This window comes from Tupaia chinensis, unplaced genomic scaffold (genome assembly GCF_000334495.1).
Source record: "Tupaia chinensis unplaced genomic scaffold, TupChi_1.0 Scaffold146140_1, whole genome shotgun sequence".
NCBI classification, from domain to species: domain Eukaryota; kingdom Metazoa; phylum Chordata; class Mammalia; order Scandentia; family Tupaiidae; genus Tupaia; species Tupaia belangeri.
The window spans coordinates 4,042,862-4,061,798 of record NW_006205995.1 but is presented as its reverse complement, the minus strand read 5'-3'; the positions used below and the strand labels follow the sequence as shown (position 1 = coordinate 4,061,798).

Genomic DNA, 18,937 nt, shown 5'->3' with positions numbered 1-18,937 from the left:
CTCATGGGAGATACTTGCTTACTCTTCTTCCCTCTCTGTCTTCCTCTGGCAAGCACATGCATCTTCTGGCAAAAAAATTAAAAATAAATAAAGTGCACAACTCAATGCATTTAGTATATTCATAGTGTTGTCTAACCACCACCTCTGTCTGGTTCCAGACCATTTTTGTTACCCCACAGAAGATCCTATAGGCATGAAAACGGTTGCCCCTCCCGATTATGGGGGTAGGGAGAGGGACAACTATTGATACTAAACTTTCTGTCTGTCTGGATTTACTTATTCTAGCTATTTCATATAAATGGAATCATAAAATATAATTTTTGTGTGTCTGGCTCTTTTTACTTGGAGCAACTTATTACAGAAGATAAAACTGCAGGTTCCCAAAAGAATCTCTAACCCATCATCCCATTATTTCCAACGCCCTTGGAATTTTCTAATGTTTACTGAAGATCCTGGTCTCCAGGATATCTCAGATTATGTGCTCTGTTAATGAAGGCCTTGAATCAACAGTGAATAGTTCTTGGAAAAAACTTTAGGAAGTTCTAAATTATACTATATCTAATGTCTGAGACAAAGCACATTTGGAGATCATGGCAATCAAACCTGTTATTATTATTATTTGGGGGGTTTTGCTAGAGAGAGATAGAGAGACGGAAAGTGAGAAATCAGCCCCTGGTGCGATGACCACGCTGCAATGCATTCTCCTCCAGTCTCCTCTCAGGATTTTGTGCATGCACTCCCACACAACCGCCTGCCATGGTTTTTAAGCCACCGGATCGAACTTGAACCATGTTGGCCATGTGGGAGTCCAGTGCCTTAACAACCATGTCACCCAAAATAATTTCTCTTATGAGAACATATAATGTTCTAGGGCCTAGAGAAACACAATCCCTGAATTCAAGCTGCTCATAGTCTACAGGAAGAAAAAGAGAGTAATCAGATATTAAAATGTGACATCATCAGTACTGTGACTGAAATAAACACAGGGTGCCATGTGACATTCCTGTTTCATAGGGAGTATGGGAGGGGGACACCTTGTACTCTTTTATTACATTGCTGGTAGAAAGCAAATTTTATGCATCACAAGATAATGCTTTCCCTAATGTTAAACAGTTGTTGACTTCAGAGCTAATTTTTTAAATATTTATTTATTTAATTTATTAGTATTTATTTATTTAATTCCATCATTATTTTTTAATTTGACCAGAGAGAGACAAAGAGAGAGAGAAGGGGGATGTGAGAAAGCAAGCCACAAGGCAGGGACTTGAACTGTGGTCAGTCATGTGGGAATCCAGCGCCTTCAACCACCCACCACCTGCTGGCCCCTGGAGCTAATTATTTTTAAGTTTTATTTTATTTACTCTTTCTTTTTTAATTGTCAGAAGGTGTGTGCACTTGCTAGAAGGAGAAAGGAAGAGAGAGAAAGCATCTCCCAGTGGAAAATGATCACACTGAAATATCTTCTATTTTTTTATTGTATCTGGATATTGGCATGCATGTCCATGTGCTCTGAATGTTTTTCAAGTCCCTAAGGTTAGATTCATACTGTGCCATTGGTCATGAGTGATCCTGCTCCCTTAACCGCTAGGCCATGAGGCTAGCCCCAGAGCTGATTTATTATCATAAAAAGAGCACTGATACAGGGCCAGTCCATGGTATGGTGATTAAGGCAACTGGATCTCATATGGCTGACCAGGTAGTTCAAGTCCTGGACCTGGGAGCTTGAGAAATATTCCAGGAACACATGGGTGAGTATCCCAAATCCCCCAAAGGAGGAGAAAGGACTGTGGAATGATCATTCTCCAAGGGGGATGCTTTCTCACTTTCTGTCTCTTTCTGGCAAGCATACATGCCTTCTGGCATTTTTTTAAAAAAGACTATTATTGTAGGTGCTTCTTGCAATAGTGGCTTCTGTGGCATTAAGGTACAGGTTGTACTTACGGATAATGTTCCCATTGTATGAAACCACACACACTATTGACCAGGAAATCCTTGCTAGTACTGAGGAACTTACTCTCTTTGACCAAACTTTAACAGTTTAAGCTCATCAGAAGATTTGAGGGGACTATATTCTAAGTGTAAGCATATTATCTGAATTATGTCCTGTCTCAGTTCTCGGCCAGCCATGACTCCACCCCATTAAGTATGACTTGCAAGTGTTGTCAGACTCGGCCTTGTTGCCTGGGTTCGAAATCCTCCCCAGTTGGAACTCGACTGAGGGTAGCACGAAGTCCTCCAGTGTGATATGCACATTCATTTTCAGAGGAGGAATTAAGAATTTCTCTGAGCTCCTCTCCTCTCTCCTCCTCTCAGGGACACTCAGGGCTTCTGTTTCTCCCAGGTGCTTCTGATTCTGCGTTCTTGCTTCTGCTCAGCTCTTGGTCCTTGCTCTGAGCGTCACCATCTGATAGTGTTGCCCCTTTTCTCTACCACGTTACCCAATATGGAACACATCTGACCTCTTCATTCTCCGAAATACTATTGACCAAAAACACTATCAAGGTTTTTGGAGACAATTGAAAGGGTCCTATTGTAACACAGATGGCAAATAACTTAAAGTTGAGTATTTTAGTTTGTTCCATAGTCCGTCAGGTCATTTCTCTCTAGTCCTTTTTCCTGCCCACCTCTTTTTTACCTCTCCCCTGAAGGGCGCACACTGTAGGCTGGAAGCTGCAGAAAGCCAGGGACCATGTCTGAGTTGCTTATTTCCATATATGTGGTGCCTTCATCAGTGACTGGCACACAGTAGTTGCTTAGTAAGTATTTAATGACCAAATGGATTAATGAAGTGTGGCGGAGGCTGTGATGCCTTTGACTGGATTTACCACAGGTCCACTCTGGGACTTGAGCTTTTTCACCACCCAGGGCTGTAGCTGTGGCCCTACTTTGTGTCCAGGGCTCATCTGCTCTGGGGAGACTCTTTTGATAGTATTCCAGTGAGTAGCTAGTTGTGCATTTCAGCACAAATCTTCATTTCTTCATTTCAAAAGACCCTACCTATGACCCATCAGTAGACAGAATCAGGAGTCTAGTTTTATGCCAGCTGAATACTGAAAAATATCAAGGAATCAGCATCGATTTTTATCTATATATTTTTTTTTTTAAAGATTCTTAGATCTGTTTTAAAAACTATCCTGACGGAGGAGTTGAAATAGGGATACAGATGAAAGAAGATGGGCCATCAGTCAATAATTGTTGAAGCTGGGTGACATCATTGTGCAATTTTTATCTATTTCACAAAGTAAATTCTCCATCGCCTTACCTTCTTATGTATTACAAACTTTGCTAAAGGTAAAACAAACATCTTAAAAGTGTTTGAAGTGCAATAGTCAGTCTCTTTCATGCATTTTAGTACAATCTAATTTTATTCGTAACTATATATAAAATGAATCTGTTGAATATATGTGTACACATACACACACACACACACACACACACACACATATATAAAGAGAGAGAGTGAATGGAATAACAATGATATTATTCTGCCTTTTAAAGAAACTCCTTGAAGTTTACAGCAGGTGCTCTCTCAGTGAGCACAGTGCAAGTGTCTCACTTGTCACCAACTCCTGGGCACACGTCTAGGCTCTGAGCAGAGGTGTGCTCTGGATCCCAGTCCTTACATTTTAATATACTTGGTGTCATCCATCGTCTCCCTCTCTTGTACCTTCAATCTCTATTCCTTTTCTAGAATTTTACTCTCAACACAGAACTGTAACTCAATTCTCTCCCATATTAAAAGTCAAACAAGCCCTAGCCCCAGCTCAGATACTTCCTCAAGCAATTGCTCTACATTTTTTCTTCTCCATAACAGTCAAATTTATCAAAAGAATTGCCTATTTTTCTCTGCATTTCTTTTCTTCTGCCTCAGTCTACTCCTGTCTGGCTTCTGTGCTCCTCTTTCAGCCTTACTGATTTATATCACGAAATTTGATGTGTTTATTTCAAGTGTAAAAGAACAGCGCCAGCCCTTGTGTATGTACATATATGTATGTGTGTGTGTGTAAACACTGTTTAATGTTGAGAATGTAGCTATGAAGAAATCATTCCTGCCCTTGTGAAAGAGATATTAAACAAATAATTAAACAATCACTATTGTTCTTTTTTAAAAATTATTTATTTAATTTATTCATTCATTTATTTTAATTTGACCAGAGAGAGAGAGAGAGAGGAAGCGAGAAAGCAAGCCACCAGGTCCAAGACTCAAACCATGGTCAGCCATGTGGGAGTGTCCAGGGCCTTAACCACCATGCCACCTGCTGGTCCCACTATTGTTATTCTTACTGTTTACTTACTGGTTCAAAAATGTTATGGAGCATAGGGTCTTCAGTGAGAAAGTAAAACTTAAAGTGATGCCTGAAGGACAGGGAGGAATTAACCCAATAAAAAGGCTCTTCGAAGAACCAAAGGGCCAGAGTGAACAGGGGCTCAGAAAGGAGAGCAGGCACAGTGGGCCACAGCTAATTGGAGCACAGCGAGCTAAGGCAAGAAGACTGGGGAAGCAAGCAGAAGGAGGCGGGCCATAAAAGAGTTGAAGGCACAACTAGGGATGAAGGCTGTGTCCTATGAGCAGCAGGAGGCTATAGGTTTTAAGTAGGAGAGTGATTCTGTCAGATGTGAATTTAAAAATCAAACAAAACTCTCAAAATGCTATGTAAGAGCGTGGATCAGAAGGAACCATCTGAAAGTAGCCTGACCAGAAAGGAAGCACTGCTGTCATGCAAGTGGGTTAAACAGTGAACGTGAAATCCTCAGCTCCTTGCAGCTGTACTCCATATGGATGTGACTGATGTAGTGGGGCAGAAGAAGGAAATGCATGTGAAAAAGGCAGGAAGTGTGAGCCGGCAGTTCGTGGGTGATAAAGCTGAATAAATCAATAAAGATCATCATACCTAGTGCTTTTTAGAGTAATACTCCTTTCTTAACAATAAGTATTACTAAAACAGTAATCATCATTGTTAAGATTTATTGAGTACTTGATATGTGCTAGGCATTTGTTCTATGCTCGTTACGTGGGTTAATCCATTTCATTAGTGAAAGCTTGTGGCTGCTCCACTTGGTGTCAGCTGGGTAAGATCACAGTTTGGGAGCCAGGATTCCTGGAGCTTGCTCACTCACATGCCTGTGACTGAAGTCGACTATATGCATTCTTCCACAAGAGCTCTCAACACACTCTCTTGCCGTGCATTTGCTCAAATGTCCGGATGTCTATGCTAACTATCACAAGACATCTATCTCCCCTGAGTCATCCTGTAATGCCCACATCCTCCCTAAACTAAACACCCCGTCCTTATCATTGGGCCTCATGGATATAGTTTCCACAGTTACCTTACACTAGATGCATTCTCAGCTTGTCATTGTGGTTCATACATGTCCAGGACAGAACACCTGGGGAAATATTAAAGCTGAGTTCATGGACAAGGGAACAGAGTGGGGTAGGAAGCCACCATCCTGAGACCATCGTAAGTAAGTGGGGTGAAAAACAAAGTGCAGGATGGGACTCTGAGGTGAGGATGTAGGATGGGAGCTGGAGACCACATCCTGACCACGGATCTCATGATCAGGGAGAGTCTTATCCTGGTGTTAGACCAGTGGAGAGTGTCTGGGAAAGTAATCATAGGCATTGACAGATTAGAAATGGAGAAGGGAAAACAGGAAAAGCGGAGAGGTCAGTTGAAATCCAGTTGCTCACTTATTTATTTGTTTATTTTAATTTGAATAGGGCACTTGTGCTCACCAGAGAGAGAGCAAAAAAGGGAAGGTGAGAAAGCACCCCTTAGCGGGGGGGATGTCCACACCATAGTCCCTTTTCCTCCATTCTCTCGGGATTCTGGGCATGCATGCACATGCACCTCACAAGTTTTTCAAACTGCTGAGTTTGGTACTTGAACTGCACAGTTGGCTATTTGGGATCCAGCCACCTTAACCTCCATGCCATCTGCTGGCCTATATATATATATATTCAAATACATATATATTTTTTAATCTCACTATAGAGCATGTGTGCTCAGTGGAGGGAGACAGAAAGAGAGAGGGGGAAAGTGAGAAAGCATCCACCCAGGGAGGATATTCCACCCCAATTCCCTTTCCTTCACTCTCCCCCCAGCATTTTTGGTTTTGGTCCCAAACCACTAGGTCTGGGACTCAAACCACCAGCTCTGGGACTCAAACCATATGACCATGTGGGATCCAGCAGCCCCAACCACCATGCCACTGACTGACCCCATTCCTTTTTTAAAACAGCATTTCTTTTCTCTCTTTTTAGAGAGATTTTTGCTATAGGGCGTGTGTGCTCACCAGAGAGACAGAAACAGAGAGACAGAAACAGAGAGACAGAAAGTGAGAAATCACCCTTAAGAGGGGATGGCCATGCTGCAATCTCTTCTGCTCCATTCTCCTCTCGGGATTTGGGGCACACACGCACGTATACCCAGCGTGAGTGTTAAGTTGCTGGGTCTGGGATTCAAACTGAGGTCAACTACGTGGGAATCCAGTGACATAACCATTATACCATCTGCTGGTCCCAAAACAGTATTTCTTAAAGCATAGTTGATGGATCATCTACATAAGGATCTCATACCTGCTGGTTAACAGGCAGTGCCAGAGTTCAACTCCACACCTACTCAATGTATATCTTCATAGATCCCATGATAAATCTTAAGTACCCAGAGAACCTTGTTTTAGGGCTGGGGTAAGATGGGAACTACTCATATTTAGATTTAGAAGAGTGTATTTCAAATTGTGTTTGGCAAAGCTAAAGAATCTCATGTTCTTTGGAAATTTCTTCGAGCTATAAACAGCTCCAGCTCAAGTGCTTAGTCTGCATACGTTCCATCCCCATAGGTCCTTATCCCAACCCATAAGGGCCTGAAAACAATGAAAAAAGAGGTGCCTTTGTCAAGAGATCCTATCACAATAACGCTTAGAAAAAGGCCTCTGTCCCCAACCCCCTCCAGCCCCTCCCTCGGAAAAAAAGCAGTTGAAGAATTTAGACACATTATACATTCTTTCCACTCTTAGTCCTCAGTTTTACTAGAATATTAAATCCTTTCCCCTTTTCTACTGCTGGATTTTAAGATAGATTTTCCCAATGAATTTTTAGTTTAATAATGAATAAGAAATGTTAAGTATAGTTGAGCAAATGGATTTTTTTGCTTAGACTAAGAAACTAAAATGAAGTTTGTCTAAAAATATGTTTTTTTTCTCTCTTATAGACATGCTTTAAGACTATTTACTGAGTATCCTAAGGAAATACCTTCACATTTTTAAAATGAAGTTGCAGCAGGTGAAATATGACATTACTACACAAAAACATAAGGACTAACTTTTCACATGGCAAAAGACTTTATTTTAATAAAATAACTATGCAAGACATTTTCCTTAAATAGAAGCCTTTGCTCCTTAATCTATCTCCCCCAACTATTAAAGTGTTTACTTACAGAACAGAAGAAAGATTGATAAGAAATAGAGTCTATTAGTGAAATAATCCCAAGGAAAGAGCAGTCTGAAATGAAAAAGCATTGGTGATCATTTCACCATAAATCATCAGGAAAAGAAATAATGGATTCAAAATGGATTTACCCATAGCCTTTCAGATTGCTTTACAAAGAAACAGACGAGTATGCTCACCCATTGTCTCCTCAAACGTTATGGAGATCTACTGCATGTGGCGTCTTCAAAAGGTTCCTGGAAAATGCATCTTATGAAAAAACTATACTTGAGTTTCAAAGTTTGTTGCACCAAAATAAACTCATATTATAATTGCATTTTTCTGTAGTCCTCTCATATATCAACTGAGTATACAGAGGTGGCAATGACAGGCACAGTTCCTCCCTTCAAGACAGAACCCAGAACATTTCATTACAATTGTGATAAATATTATAAAAGAAAAGTGCAAACTGTTTTGAGAATGAATTTATCACCACTGGAATGTTACATTAACGATTAATCATAAATAAGGAGACTTTTGTTTGTTTTGTTTGTTTGTTTGTTTTTTGTTTTGAGAGGTTTTTGCTATAGGGCACATGTGCTTGCCAGAAAGAGACAGAGAGACAGAAAGAAAGAAATCATCCCCCGCCCCCGGGTCGGGGGATGGCCACACCGCAATCCCTTCCCCTTCATTCTTTTCTCAGGATCTTGGTCATGCATGCACATGCACCTGGCATGAGTTTAAGCCACCAGGTCCAGGACTTGAACCTCAGTTGACTACATGGGAGTCCAGCAACATAGCCATTACGCTAACTGCTGGTCCCTGTTTTTTGTTGTTGTTGTTGTTATAGGGCACTTAAGGTTGCCAAAGAGAATGAGAGAGGGAAAGTAAGAAATCATCCCTCCTATGCCCACCGCCATGGGGAATAGCCACACCACAATCCCTTCTCCTTTATTCTTCGTTTAGGATTTTGGGCATTCCCGAGTGCCTGGTGTGATTTTCAACCGGCTCGGTCTTGGACTCCAACCACTGTCAATCATGTGGTAATCCAACATCATAACCACCACTCTACCTGCTGGCCCCAAATAAGGGGACAAATTTAAATACAGCTTTTTTTTTTTTTCTAAGCTTCAATTTGGACTTTTTTCTTTGCTTTAAATTTCTGAAAGTTGTTTGGAAAATGACTTTTAAAATGTGCATTGCGTGCCAAAGCTTGGATATAAAACTCATATGTGAACAGAAGACTTCTTGCTTTCCAGGGACTTGGCTTTGCTGATATAATTTCCTACAAGATCCTTCTTTGAGGACAAGGAAATTCACATTTATTGAGTGCTGACTCTTTTGGAGAAGTTGGACCCATTTTGCCCAACATCCCTGAAGTGAGAAAACTGAGGCCCCAAGAAATGAAATGCAATAATTCTTTTCATGTCAGCAGAGCCTACTCTTGCCATTATGCTAAGCAAAAAAAAATGAAGGGGAAGGGAGAGACAAAAAGCTAATTTCACTGACCATTAGTTATTATTAGTGGAGCTAATGTGTCGAGTCAGACTAAGTAGGGCTAATAAACTGCTGCCTTAAACAAACAAACAAAAAAAGAAAAACAAAGTAAATACAGGGTCTATAGCTAAACAGACACCAGGCAGTTCTTGAGAGAGAAAGAGTAGTCAAGACGACTGAAATACAGTTTCAAATAAAATTAGATTGTACTAAAATGCCTGGAGGGGATTGACTATTGCATTTCATTCTTTTATCAAGATGTCTGTTTTACCTCTGGGAAAATTTGTAATAGCTATGTAGGTAAGACTATAGAGAATTTATTTTGTGAAATAGAAAAAAGATTGCACAATGTCAATTGACACCAAGATTTAATTCTAAGAAAGAAATGGGGGAAAGAGCTAAAGTAATTGGATCAGACAAATCATAGAGAACTAGAGTTAAGTTGAATAAATAGAATTTGTTAATGAACAGTAATGTGGGAAATCAAGAGTTGCTTCCTCCAGAAAGATAACCAGTCAAGAACAGTTTTAGCTCTGCTATATCTGCCTAATGAGGAACAGGCATATGTCAACTACTCAAAAGACGTGAGAGACTCCATTAACATCTCAGAGCAGTTGGTCAGAGTCAACTATAATTTATCCTAAATCGATACCTACCAGGGCCTCATCATTGAAGGTGACCAGCGAGAAGCTGGGCTGTGAGGGAGAGAGTTTGAGACTCATCTTGTGTTTTTCTTTTCTACCAAATTATCCTATCACTTTAATTTGTTCTGTATTTATCAGTAAAGTAAGGGTATGCTAAGTGTGTATTTGTGTACACAGAAATATGTTATATATTATAAATATATTGTGGCAAATATATAGATTTGTATAACGTTATTAAGAAAGGTCAGCTACTGCATATAAAAAGAGCTGTAGCCTTAAAGAATATTCAGTAATGGTGTTCATGCTCACTGCAGGCGTCGGAGGTCAGGGCGAATGTCTCGCTGGCCAGAGGAGAAAGATGGCAGGAGGAAATTAAGAAGGAACCGGAAAAGCCGATAGACCGCGAGAAGACATGCCCTCTCTTGCTGCGGGTTTTCACCACCAACAATGGTCGCCACCACCGAATGCACGAGTTTTCCCGCAGAAACGTACGGTCCAGCGAGCTGCAGATCTACACTTGGATGGATGCAACCTTAGTTTAGTAAAAGAAGTCTACCCACCCAGAAGCGAGAAAGAAGGGCACACACTTCAATTTTGCAATTGTTTTTTACAGACCTTAAAAGACTTGGCTATCGAGTTAAGGAGATTGGCAGCACCATGTCCGGCAGAAAGAGAACTGATGATTCCACGACCCTGCAGTCACAAAAGTTCCAAATAGGAGATAATTTGGACATAGTCATTACCCCTCCAAATCGGGCACCACCTCCTTCAGGGAGCATGAGACCGTATTAAATTCTATTTACTGTTTCTTTTTTTTTTTTGGAGAGGTTTTTGCTATAGGGCACGTGCGCTCGCCAGACAGACAGAGAGACAGAAAGCGAGAAATCACCCCCCCAGGGGGGTTGGCCACGCCGCAATCCCTTCTCCTCCATTTTCCTCTCGGGATCTTGGGCACGCACACACACGTGTCCGGCATGAGTTTTAAGCCACTGGGTCTGGGACACGAACCGGATCGACTACGTGGGAGTCCAGCGACATAGCTATTACACTAAATGATGGTTTCCTATTTACTGTTTCTTGAATTTATTTTTCAGTCAGTTATGTAAAATAAATTTACACACTCTTCCCCCTAATTATTGCCATTAAGCCTTTAAATTTTAAACAAATTGTAATGCATCTATTTTAGGAATTAGGTTTGGATGTGCTGTGGTATGCATATTAATAGAAAGTCTATATGTTTCAAGCCCTTCTATAAAATACAAAGAAAAGTGCTCTTAGCATCCTGTGTAAAACTGTATTGTTAAATATATGTGTGCAATCAAAAAAAAAAAGAATATTCAGTAATACTATTCTGTTCATCTGATTACAAGATACTCTCTTCAATGATAATTTGGTTAGCAAATTGCTTTATAAAGTAGTTCCTTTTATATAATAAACATGTCTGATTTTGGAGAGCTTTTCACTGTTCTTTTCATTCTATTACCAAGTAACAATGACCTGTTATCCTTTCTCCTTCCACTACTAAACAGCTCTGTCCTTTCCTAACCAAAAGCAGTTCTAAACTCTTAAATCACCAAAATAATACTCTAAAGGTCCAGACAATGAAAGGAAAAAAATTATTTGAGATTAAATTGTATATAGGACATAACCTACTTTTCTATGTACATTCGTGATATTTCATAGCTTTTATTTAGTTACTAGATATTGTATCAAATCTTAGCTTCTAGTTCCTATCTATTTTAGCAATTCACCCAGAATAATGAAATGCTGGTTCAGGAAAACAATGCATATAATCTTTTAAATGTATATGACGTACTTATGAATGAATTTAAATGAATTTGAGCTTGTATGTGTAAATATTCTTTTTTTTTTTTTACCTTTTAATGTGGACTCTCCTGATTCTCTTTCAGTGCTTTTTCTACAAAAAAACAGGAAGGAGCACCAGGGGAAAGTAATTGATGATGGACTTTTAAAAATTATTATTATTATTATTTCTTAATTTTGCTATAGGGCACACATTCTCACCAAAGACAGACAGAGAGAGAGGGGAAGAAAGTGGAAGCAAGTTACCAGGTCGAGGACTCAAACCATGGTTGGCCATATGGGAGCCCAGTGCCTTAACCTTCATGCCACCTACAGGTCTGGTGATGGACTTCTAAATATTGTCAACTCCTGGGACAAACAGATGCATGCAAAAGAGAGCAAGAGAGAGAGAAGCACCCTTGACAATGTAATAGTTATGTTGCTGGACTCCCACATAGTTGATCACAGTTCAAGTCTCAGACCTGGCAGCTTAAACTCACACTGGATGCATGTGCACGTATGCCTAAGATCCCAAGAGGAGAATGGAGGAGAAGGGATTGTGGCATGGCCATCCCTCCTGGGGAGGTGATTTCTTGCCTTTTGTCTCTCTGGGGAGAACATCCACCCTATAACAAAAATCTCTCTCTCTAAAGAGAAAAACACAAGGGGGGGGCAGCAGGTGGTATGGTAGTTAAGGGCGCCAGACTCCTACATGGTCAACCATATTCGAGTTCTGGACCTGGAGGCCTGCTTTCTCACTTTTTCTCACTCTTGCTCTTGCTCTGTCCCTTTCTGGTCAAATTGAAATAAGTAAACATATAAATAAAGTATTTATTTAAAAAATATATATATATATAGTCAACTCCCAAAAAGCAGCAGTCTATATAACTTTTAAATAGTTGCCCATAAATAAGAATGGTTTATTAAGATGAGATCAATCAGAATCCTTTCTACTCAATATGGACTGAAAAATTGATTTAAAATGTTTTATTCACTTCAACCCACACAAAGAATTTCAGGCTGCTTACAAAAAAATATAAAAAATAGTTTTGACAGAGTTGTAACAAAGAAAAACAGTAAGAAGAATATGAGATTACACATCAGTGCTACACACTTGGCTAGAGTGGGCCATAGATGTGGATCTGATCTTTCCTACAGCTGAGGAGAGATACGGTCAGTGTGACATGATTCATGGGATCTGTGAGACAGAAGCCGGAGAAGCACACCCACTCAGACCTGCCTGGTGGGTTGACAGCTCACTTGAGATAGATGGTAACTGGATGGCCCTCTATCAACATGGTGATAGATGAGTGATCTAGGCCCAAGTTCTATTTCAGGGCAGCACAGCTGAAGTAATACTAGTGGACATTTTTTTTTTCCCAGAGAGTGCATATACTTGCCAGAGAGAGATGGGACAGAAGTGTGGGGGGAGGGGCACTGCCCAAAGGCAGGAAGATCATGTCATAATCTCTTCTACTCTATTTTTCCACCCTGTTCAGATTTGGGACACACAGGTACACATACTCAAGAGGTTTTTTTTAAGCCAACAGGGCTGGAATTCAAAGTGTGATTAGCCATGTGGGCTTTCACTCCTTAACCACTAGACCATAGGGCCAACCTGGTGGACAACATTTTAAAAGTAAGTTTCACCAAGACACAAAAGCAAACACAAAACACAACACTCCATAAACACCCATAGAAAGCACCTCAGCAGGACCAGCTCCATGGCCTAGTAGTTCAAGGAGCTCGATCCCAATCCCAGCCCAGTAGCTTGGGAAAAACTCCAGGCACCTGTGCATGTGTGCCCAGAATCCCAACAAGATGGAGAAATGCTGAAGGGACTGTGGTGTGACCACACATTATTGGGGGGTGCCTTCTCCCTCTTCCTCTCTTTCTGTCTCTCCATGTCTCTCTGGCAAGTGCACACACCCTCTGGCAACATTTTTTTAAAAAATCTGTGAGCAATATATGTACTTTCTGGTGAAACTCCTGGATTAAACCATTTGTCAGCCTGGAGAAACAGCTGAATGAAATCAAGTGATAAATGTTGTTATTAACTTTAAGCCAGATATATGTATACACACACACACACACACACACACACATTTTAGAACTTTTTAAATTTTAATTTATGATAGAGCATGCATGCAAAAGAGAGCAAGAGAGAGAGAGAATCACCCTTGACACAGTTCCCTTCCCACAGCCCACTGGCTTGTGTGAACCCAAACCCGTGGTCAGCCATGTTGCCTCCAACACTCCAGGCTTGGCCAAGCCAGTTATGGTTTGAGACATAGCTAACAAAATGGATGGTTTGGGCTGCAGAATTACTGGCAGTTATTTGTAAGCATGGCTCCTCTTACCATTTTACAACAGAACCAGCTCATACGTGCTAAAACAAACAAAAACCTTAATCTTCTATCTTCTACAGTTGGGTACTCTTGCTTAAGGAACAACTTCACAGCATTTTGAGGCAGGAACAATAAGATGTGTGTGGTTACTGGGTATGTTAGCGTTAAACTTGTATTCAGAGGAGAGAACATGAACAAGCGACAGCCCAGAAGAATGGGGAGACGAGAAGCTGAGGAGGAGAGTGACAATCACAGGCATTGTGCTATGCTCAATGCTTTGTGTGACTTCTTGTGGTGCTTGGTATAACAGATTTTGTGGGGGTGCTATGAAAAAGCTTTTCATCCTTCAAAATAATTAAATAAAAAGGAGGATGCTCTGGAACGCTGTATAACTCTGGGGAATTTGTCTGCTCTGAAGAAAAGACTGAAAATAGGACATTGAATGGGATATGATTTATGAAACGTCAAAGATTTCTTAAATTCCACTTTAAGGAATTTGCGAAATTTTCTGTCTATAATTTTAAGCAAGACATTCAAGTAGGATGAACAAATGCCTTTAAAAATTATATTTAAAGGGATGGTATGGGGGGATGAAGTCAGAAATACCCTAATACTGTAGGGCAAAGACTTAAAGGAAAAGGAAATAATTCTTTTTATTACAAAATGTCAAAGATCTTACCAAAATATAATGCTGCAGTAATTTAGATAGTTACACAAGTGCTGAATAAAAAACTCTTAAGCGGGGGAACCAGCAGTTAGCGTAATGGCTATGTCGCTGGACTCCCACGTAGTCGACCGCGGTTCGCGTCCCGGACCCAGTGGCTTAAAACTCACGCCGGCTGCGTGTGCGTGCATGCCCAAGATCCCGAGAGGAGAATGGAGGAGAAGGGATTGCGGCGTGACCATCCCCCCTGGGGGGTGATTTCTCGCTTTCTGTCTCTATGTCTCTCTCTGTCTGTCTGGCGAGCGCACGCGCCCTATAGTGAAAACCTCTCAAAAAAAACCCCAAAAACTCTTAAGCGGTAACTTGCCATTTACAGGGCAGCCTATTCCTCTGCCTTCAGCTGTAATAGAAAAAGAAGCAGGAGTTGAAACTGAATATAAGACAGATGCCTACTTGGTTTGTTTGTTTGTTTTGAATATACAAATGTACAGTGATGACCTCCAAATCTCTGGATGGAAGGATTCTGAAACTTCATTTCTATTTTTTCTAATTTTTTCTAATTTTACTTAGGTTCCCCTTATTTATCTAAGTATGTATATGTGTGTGTGTGTGTGTGTGTGTGTGTGTGTGTGTATACACACACACATATACATATACATATTTTTTAGTTTTTTGCTATAGGGTATGTGTACTTGCTGGACAGAAACAGAAAGAGAGGGAAAGTGAGAACTCAGCCCTCCTGCAGGAATGGCCATGCCACAATTCCTTCTCCTCCATTCTCCTCTCAGGATTTTGGGCATACATGCACACACACCCACAGTGATTCTCAAGCTGCTGGGTCTGGCCTTGAACAATACAGCTAGCCATGTGAGATCCAGCCACCTCAACCTTCACGCCACCTGCTGGTCCCTGTATGCTTTTATTAGTGATCCTGTATTAGTTTTTCCTCCTTTATGGTCAGCATAAAAAATTCAAACAGGGACTAGTAGATGGTGTAATGCTTTCATCACTGGACTCCCACATTGTCGATCACGGTTCGAATCCAGTACTCTGTGGCTTAAAACTTATGCTGAGGGGCTGGCAGGTGGTGTGATGGCTAAGGGTGCTGGACTCCCACATGGCCAACTGTGGTTCAAGTCCCAGACTTGGCGGCATGCTTTCTCACTCTCTCTCTCTCTCTCTCTCTCTCTCATTCTGTCCCTCTCTGGTGAAATTAAAATTTTAAAAAAGTTAAATTAAAATAAAATAAAAAATAAAAAAAAGGCAAGCAGCTGGGACCAGCAGATGGCATAATAGTTATACTGCTGGACCCCCATGTACTTGACCACGATTTGAGTCTTGGGTTCAAACTCATTCTGGGTGCGTGTGCGTGCGTGCCCACAATCCCAAGAGAATGGAAGAGAAGGGATTGCAGTGTGGCCATCCCCACGAGAAGGGGCTGATTTCTTGCTTTCTGTCTCTGTCTCTATGTCTCTGGCAAGCACACACGCCCTATAGCAAAACCCTCTCTCTCAAAAAAAAAGTTTACACAGCTAACATCCATGGTTGTTTTTCTAGCAGTAAAAATATCACCCCTAGCTATCAAGTATCTAAATTGTATCATGTCATGCTCTGGGTTGATTGGTTTCTTAGGTGGGCTAAAACTAAATAGACTTTGTTAGGAAACACTCTTTTGTAGCCCACCAGACATTAGCTATAGTGCTTTTATTTGATAATCCACAAACAGCCTTTTAAGTTCAAAGCAACGTGGGTAAATAGAAGTCAAAATTTTTTCAATATTAAAAGAAATGCTTGAGGCCCAGAAATGGCATAGTGGTTAAGGCAGTAGACTTCCATATGCCTGACCACAGTTAGAGTCACACACTTGGTGACTTGCTTTCTCACTTTCCCTCTCTCTCTGGTCAAATTAAAATAATAATATTAATAACAATAATGAATTTAAAAAAAAAAAGAAAAGAAATGCTTAAAAAGTTAGAAAGTGGGCCTACCATTAGTGTGGTGGTTGGAGAAGTTGAATCCCACTTGTTCAACTGTGTGGTGCAAGTGATGTGGGAGTCCAGTGATGAAAGCATCCAGCAAGCTGAGAAACACAGGGCATGTGTACATACATGCCCAAAATCTCAATAGGAGAAGTGGAGACAGGATTGCGGCATGGCTATCACCCACAGAGAGTGCTTTCTCACTTTCCCTCTCTCTCTCTTTGTGTCTCTCTATAGCAAGTGCAGGTACCCTCTAGCAAAATTATTAAAAACCAGGGTGTGAGTGTGTAGTTGGTGGCATGGTGGTTAAGGTGGCTGGATCCCACCTGGCCATTGGGGCAGTTTGAGTCCCAGACTTGACGACGTGAAAAGCATCTGGGCGTCTATGCATGCGTGTCCAAAATCCCAAAAGGAGGGAGAGATGGAGGAAAAAGAGATACTGTGTGACCATTCCTCATGGGGCTGCTTTCTCACTTTCCCTCTGCCTCTCTCTGGAGAGGGTACCCACCCTCTGGGGGGGGCGGGAAAGAGCAGGTTTGGAAAGGGCTTATCAGTTTTCATTAAAATGGCCTTTCTCAGATTAATTTCATCCTTTTATTTTAATTTGCTATGTCTTTACAGTTTTTACTATTATATCACAATAATTGTTAGATCTTATGCAAGAGTTTACCTCCCCCAAATACTGGTGCCTGGAAAATCACACCAGGCACATGTGCATGTGTGCCCAAAATCCTCAGAGGAGAATGGAGGGGAAAGGACTGCAGAGTGGCCCTCCATCCTTGAGGGTGATTTCTCAGTTTCTCTCACTCTGTCTCTTCAGTGAGCGCACATGCCCTATGACAAATAAATAAATAAATGTGTGTGTGTGTGTGTGTGTGTGTGTGTAGATAGATGGTAGATAGCTATAGAAAGATAGATGATAGATAGATAGATAGATATAGATAGATGTTAGATAGATAGATGATAGATAGATAGATAGATAGATAGATAGATAGATAGATAGATAGATAGATAGATAGATAGATAGATAGATAGATAGATAGATAGATAGATAGATAGATAGATAGATAGATAGATAGATAGATAGATAGATAGATAGATAGATAGATAGATAGATAGATAGATAGATAGATAGATAGATAGATAGATAGATAGATAGATAGATAGATAGATAGATAGATAGATAGATAGATAGATAGATAGATAGATAGATATAGGGTCTGTTTTGTGCAAGTCATCAGGCTGGCCTTGGGAAGCAGGGTTGGGTGGTAGGAGGCTGTAATGGTTAGATCCTTTTCCTCAAACCATAGGAATTTAGATAGTTATTCAACTCACCAGTTACAGGGCAGCCCATGCCTCTGCCTTCAGCTGTAATGGAAAGAAATGATCTCATTGTGGTTAAATAGCTGCCTCACACTAGCACCTAGTTTTAACTTCTGAAGCAACACCAAGCAAGACCAATTCCCCTGTCTCTGAATACACTTGAAGTATATAATAGTAATTGTTTTGTCCTCTCTAACTCTTCTCTTGTCTAAGCTAAAAACTCCAAGTAACGCAATTTTAAAATTTAAAACCCAAATACATGACTTTGTATCAATTCTTGCTAAATTTTACTTTATTTCTTTCATCAATTAATCCACTTTCTAGAGCTATCCTAATATTTATTCTGTGATCCAGTATATCAGATACCTCTCTGAGTTTATCTTTCTGCTTTTGAAATACACTGAGAAAACATTTAAGAATGATACAAGTGAGAGTCGTCATCACTTTCTAGTTCATGAGCAATGAAAAATTAGGAAGGTGAAGATATAATTATTTCATTCATTTTGAAATGTCTCATGTGGACCTACTAAAAGTATTTAACTTGTATTTTTAAAAAATGCATAAAACAGTCATATATATGTACAGTTTTTGGATTTTTAAATATCTGAAATACATTTTTTCATTCTAATATTATAAACAGTGACAGATGTTATACTGTACAAAAACATTTCCTGAATAATCAGATTAAGCTCATGAATTAGAGATGAACTCTCTGGTAACTTTATGAACACTGTTGTGTAGTCTGAATAATGAAAGAGATTCAATTTTCCAATGATACAAATTTAATTTGAAGTAAGCTATATCATGATTTTAAAATATAACTTCTATTTTTAAGTTGTGCAGAGTATCATTAGAGTTTTTGCAAACAATATCGACATACTATACTTTTTGCAGGAACAGTTTAGATGGAGACTTTCTAGTGCAAAGAATTTTTTTTTTGTTTTTATTTTTAATTTTGCCAGAGGGTGCATGTGCTCACAGAGAGAGACAGAGAGAGAGGGAAAATGAGAAAGCGTCCATAGTTGTCATCTAGCAATTCCTCCTCCGTTTGTCCTCCTTTCAGAATTTTGGGTAAATATGCATAGGCGTCAAGCATAGTTTTTCAAGCTGCTGGGTCTAGGACTTGAACCATGTAGGCGCCAACTGCTTTAACTACCGCACTATGGGCTGACCTCAAGTTTTTTTTTTTTTTTTTTTTTTTAAAGAGTTTTTTTTTTTTTTTTTTTAAAAGGTTTTTTTTTTTTTTTTTT

General features: G+C 40.1%; 1 pseudogene; it reads left to right on the top strand.

The window, feature by feature from the left end:
* The first annotated feature begins 9,871 nt into the window (after window positions 1-9,871).
* LOC102478185 (histone deacetylase complex subunit SAP18 pseudogene) lies at window positions 9,872-10,362 on the top strand (annotated as a pseudogene).
* The last annotated feature ends 8,575 nt before the right edge of the window (window positions 10,363-18,937 follow it).